The sequence below is a fragment of the Colletotrichum truncatum genome (assembly GCF_014235925.2).
Source record: "Colletotrichum truncatum strain CMES1059 chromosome Unknown Contig_0006, whole genome shotgun sequence".
Taxonomy (NCBI): Eukaryota; Fungi; Ascomycota; class Sordariomycetes; order Glomerellales; family Glomerellaceae; genus Colletotrichum; species Colletotrichum truncatum.
In genome coordinates this window covers 3,804,057-3,810,056 of record NW_027222403.1, presented here as the reverse complement: position 1 = coordinate 3,810,056, position 6,000 = coordinate 3,804,057, and positions in this window count along the sequence as shown.

Below are 6,000 nucleotides of genomic sequence, written 5' to 3'. Positions count from 1 at the left end.
ATTTTCAATTACCTACACCTACTTCTCTATCACCAACAGTACAGCTGTCAGATTCTCAAACAACTGAGGGGGTGAGGGAGACTCTAGAAACTCCAGAAGTATCGCCAACTCCAGAACAATCGGATCAAAGTGAGACCATAGAGGAAACCTCAACAGACCGACTCGAACTACAACAGACACCAGTCATAGAATTGGAACCAGAAGAAATCATACCACAAGATTCCTCCACAGTAATCCCAAACATAGCGAGAAGGGGAAGACCTCGTGGCAGCAGAAATCACAACATCTACAATCGATCAGCCCCTCTTGGTCAAACAAATCAACAGCCACCAGAAGCAACAAGATCATCACAAAGACTGAGAAGAGCAAGAGAATCCCACTTCACACTGCAATCTACGGATACAGTAAAAGGAAGAGATCAATGGGATGCATCAGCAGATGATTTAGGCAATCCACACCAAAAGACACTTCCACCAGTTCCAAAGAATTACAGTGAAGCGATCAAACACCAATACAGTCACAAATGGATTGCTGCAATGAATATTGAGAACAGATCACTATGGCAAATGGGCACGTTTGAAATGATTGATCTTGGCAATATTGATCAAGACACTCAGCGAATTATCCCATTGAAGTGGGTATTCACATATAAGGGCAGCAAAGGATATCTCAAGAAGTTCAAAGCGAGGATCTGTGTTCGAGGAGATCTCCAACCGACAAATGAACTAGAGACCTATGCCTCAACGCTTGCTGGTATATCGCTGCGAAGTCTCATGGCAATTGTGGCGAGATTTGACTTAGAGACTCTTCAATTGGACGCAGTCAACGCATTTACACATGCCACAATTGATGAGGAAGTCTATGTTTGGTTTCCTCCAGGATTCAGACAAGAGGGATACTGTCTTGCCCTGCGAAAAGCACTATATGGATTGAGACGAAGCCCACTGCTATGGCAAAAGAATCTGGAGAGATCATTCAAGAAGCTTGGCCTTATCCCACTCCAAGAAGATGACTGTATCTACACCAATCAATACTTCATAGTATTCCACTTTGTGGACGATATTGGGGTTATATACTATAAAAAGCATGAAACCAAAGTAAAAGAAGCAGTTCAACAACTCAAAAAGGAGTATGAAATGAAAGATATAGGAGAATTAAGTATCTTCCTAGGAGTCAGAATAATAAGAGAACGAAAAACCCGTCAACTATGGATGAGTCTCGACAACTATATATCTAAGGTCACTGAAGAATTCAAGATCAGAACCTCAACCAAGCGACGCCAAACACCTATGGCAATAGATAACCTGGTCCCAAGTCCTGGTCAGGCTACGCCAGAGGAAATCAACTACTATCAACGGAAGGTTGGATCAATCAACTATGCTGGAGTGATTGGCAGACCAGATATAGCTCGAACAAGCTCGAGACTAGCAGAATTCCTATCAAATCCATCTTCTGAACACCAGAAAGCAGCATATGAATGCTTACAATATCTTGAGGATAATAAATACCTCGCTATCGAGTTCAACTGCAAAGGGAAAGGAGTCCTCTACTACGCCTCAGACGCTTCATTCGCTGATGACTCTGTCACTCGAAAAAGCACTCAAGGATATGTAATGATGCTATTCGGAGGTCCAATTCATTGGAAAGCAGTCAAACAACGAAGAGTAGTCACTTCAAGCACAGAAGCTAAGCTTGCTGCTTTGACAGCAGCCACAAGAGAATATATGGCAACCATTCGACTCATGGAACAATTGAATCTCCAATTAGATGATAAATACATCATGCAATGCGACAATAAGCAAACTCTTCGACTATTGATTGCTGAAAGACCCCAAGCGACTAGCAAATTACGCCATATCAATATCAACAACTTATGGCTTCGCCAGGAATTACAGAAGGGATCAATTGACTTTCAATGGGTTCCAACCAACGAAATGGTGGCAGACGGTATGACTAAAGCAATGCCAGCCCAAAAACACAACCACTTTATCGCCCAATTAGGTATGGCGAATATTGAACATTTGATCGAGAAGAACGTAGTATGAATCTGGAATTTGGTAGTAAGTATACGGAGTTCTGAATAGTATCATTTCTGTATTTGAATGAGAATACAGAGAATCAACCTACAACAGGTTGCCTCTCTGAGGGGGTGTGTCACACGGACCACTGCATATATCGGGGCATGCATTTAACCCATGCACCCGGCTATTGTTTCCCATATAAAACTAACGGGGATGTCATTTTGTGCATGAAAACCTTCAAATCGGTAATTACCGAATAGACGGTTATATAATCAACCCAATAACCCCTAGACAGTCTCTAAGGAATGGAAGCATCTTTTTTTACCCCATAAGTGGTGGGCAAATTGACTGCGTGACAGTTTTCATGCACAAAATGACATCCCCGTTAGTTTTATAAGGGAAACAATAGCCGGGTGCATGGGTTAAATGCATGCCCCGATATATGCAGTGGTCCGTGTGACACACCCCCTCAGAGAGGCAACCTGTTGTAGGTTGATTCTCTGTATTCTCATTCAAATACAGAAATGATACTATTCAGAACTCCGTATACTTACTACCAAATTCCAGATTCATACTACGTTCTTCTCGATCAAATGTTCAATATTCGCCATACCTAATTGGGCGATAAAGTGGTTGTGTTTTTGGGCTGGCATTGCTTTAGTCATACCGTCTGCCACCATTTCGTTGGTTGGAACCCATTGAAAGTCAATTGATCCCTTCTGTAATTCCTGGCGAAGCCATAAGTTGTTGATATTGATATGGCGTAATTTGCTAGTCGCTTGGGGTCTTTCAGCAATCAATAGTCGAAGAGTTTGCTTATTGTCGCATTGCATGATGTATTTATCATCTAATTGGAGATTCAATTGTTCCATGAGTCGAATGGTTGCCATATATTCTCTTGTGGCTGCTGTCAAAGCAGCAAGCTTAGCTTCTGTGCTTGAAGTGACTACTCTTCGTTGTTTGACTGCTTTCCAATGAATTGGACCTCCGAATAGCATCATTACATATCCTTGAGTGCTTTTTCGAGTGACAGAGTCATCAGCGAATGAAGCGTCTGAGGCGTAGTAGAGGACTCCTTTCCCTTTGCAGTTGAACTCGATAGCGAGGTATTTATTATCCTCAAGATATTGTAAGCATTCATATGCTGCTTTCTGGTGTTCAGAAGATGGATTTGATAGGAATTCTGCTAGTCTCGAGCTTGTTCGAGCTATATCTGGTCTGCCAATCACTCCAGCATAGTTGATTGATCCAACCTTCCGTTGATAGTAGTTGATTTCCTCTGGCGTAGCCTGACCAGGACTTGGGACCAGGTTATCTATTGCCATAGGTGTTTGGCGTCGCTTGGTTGAGGTTCTGATCTTGAATTCTTCAGTGACCTTAGATATATAGTTGTCGAGACTCATCCATAGTTGACGGGTTTTTCGTTCTCTTATTATTCTGACTCCTAGGAAGATACTTAATTCTCCTATATCTTTCATTTCATACTCCTTTTTGAGTTGTTGAACTGCTTCTTTTACTTTGGTTTCATGCTTTTTATAGTATATAACCCCAATATCGTCCACAAAGTGGAATACTATGAAGTATTGATTGGTGTAGATACAGTCATCTTCTTGGAGTGGGATAAGGCCAAGCTTCTTGAATGATCTCTCCAGATTCTTTTGCCATAGCAGTGGGCTTCGTCTCAATCCATATAGTGCTTTTCGCAGGGCAAGACAGTATCCCTCTTGTCTGAATCCTGGAGGAAACCAAACATAGACTTCCTCATCAATTGTGGCATGTGTAAATGCGTTGACTGCGTCCAATTGAAGAGTCTCTAAGTCAAATCTCGCCACAATTGCCATGAGACTTCGCAGCGATATACCAGCAAGCGTTGAGGCATAGGTCTCTAGTTCATTTGTCGGTTGGAGATCTCCTCGAACACAGATCCTCGCTTTGAACTTCTTGAGATATCCTTTGCTGCCCTTATATGTGAATACCCACTTCAATGGGATAATTCGCTGAGTGTCTTGATCAATATTGCCAAGATCAATCATTTCAAACGTGCCCATTTGCCATAGTGATCTGTTCTCAATATTCATTGCAGCAATCCATTTGTGACTGTATTGGTGTTTGATCGCTTCACTGTAATTCTTTGGAACTGGTGGAAGTGTCTTTTGGTGTGGATTGCCTAAATCATCTGCTGATGCATCCCATTGATCTCTTCCTTTTACTGTATCCGTAGATTGCAGTGTGAAGTGGGATTCTCTTGCTCTTCTCAGTCTTTGTGATGATCTTGTTGCTTCTGGTGGCTGTTGATTTGTTTGACCAAGAGGGGCTGATCGATTGTAGATGTTGTGATTTCTGCTGCCACGAGGTCTTCCCCTTCTCGCTATGTTTGGGATTACTGTGGAGGAATCTTGTGGTATGATTTCTTCTGGTTCCAATTCTATGACTGGTGTCTGTTGTAGTTCGAGTCGGTCTGTTGAGGTTTCCTCTATGGTCTCACTTTGATCCGATTGTTCTGGAGTTGGCGATACTTCTGGAGTTTCTAGAGTCTCCCTCACCCCCTCAGTTGTTTGAGAATCTGACAGCTGTACTGTTGGTGATAGAGAAGTAGGTGTAGGTAATTGAAAATCCCCTGATTCTTTCTCCTGCATCGGTGTTGCCGGTGTTGTTTCTTGAGCGGCTGGATTCGAGGCGGGTAGTGGCCCGGTAATATTATCGCTGAAATCTTCTCCATCCCAGCCAGCTGTGTCTAGGTCTTGTTCAATTGGATTTGTGAATGGGATATCCATTTCTGTGAACTGGAATTCAAGTTCCATTTGGCTTAACTTGCTGGTATCCTCAATCCTTGGATCATACAGCGTGTTTTCGTCGAAAGTAACGTCTCTAGTTCTCATGACTTTTCCTATTGCTAGGATCCAGATTCTGTAGATATTTATGCTGTCATAACCACATAGATAGCCAATATGAGCTCTTGGCGCAGTTTTGTTTGACTTTTCTATTCCTCTCTTATAGTTTTGTGTCAAGGGGTAAGCTCTGCAGCCATATCGCCTCAAGTATGCTAGTTGTGGCTTTTCAGCCCTCTTGTGGGTAGACTGTTGATGAGAGTTCAGCCAAGTGTTGACCAACCCCAATGGTGTCTGCTACTTGTGGCGTCTTCGAGGCAATCTGTTTGACAGATAAACTGCTGCTTTTGCCAGCTCTGGTGCCATCAATTCAGGAAAGCGAGATTGAAATCGAAGTGCTCTCATGATCATAAACACAGCACCTCCAGCTCTTTCTGCTGGGTTTTGAGCACCAGTGTACTCAGCTGATCTTTCAATCATATATCCATTCACAGCTGCCCATAGTTCAAACGCATTGCGTAAAGCAACCTCCCAATCTAGGCGTAGAATAGAGATTTTGATAAAGCACTGTCTCTCGAGGTATGCTGCTAATTCTGTCATAGCTTGTAGTCCCTCCTTTCGAGTACGAAGAGTTCTTATCCAGAAGAACCCTGACCAGCCATCGCTGACCAGCAGGATTACCTTCTCCCCATTGTATGCTTTGCTAAGTGTAAAGAAGTCGAGAGATAGATAATCTCCTACAGCAGTTGGCCAATGGTCTGGGTTTCTGCGGGAAATTTGGCGAGTTGCCTTCCCAACAGCACAGGCATCACATTCCACTTTTGTGATTCCTTTTATCTGTATCCCAAGAGCTGTTTTAAGTAGCTGTTCCAGTCCCTCAGCGCCTGGATGACCAAGTCTCTCATGCCACAACTTAGCTTCTGCTGATGATGTTGGGAGTGGTTGTCTTGTTGACTGAAAACCTTTGGTTGGTTTCCTTTCTACGGTTGGGCTGAATCTCACAGTCTTCTCGGTATTGCTGAACGAGGTATTGTTCAGCAGAGCTGGGCCAGCTTCAATAATGTATTGACCATATCGGTTTGGTGTTTTGAATAGAAGTCTGCCTTTTGAGTCGATAAGACCCGGTATTCCTGTTGTAAAGATGATCCCTT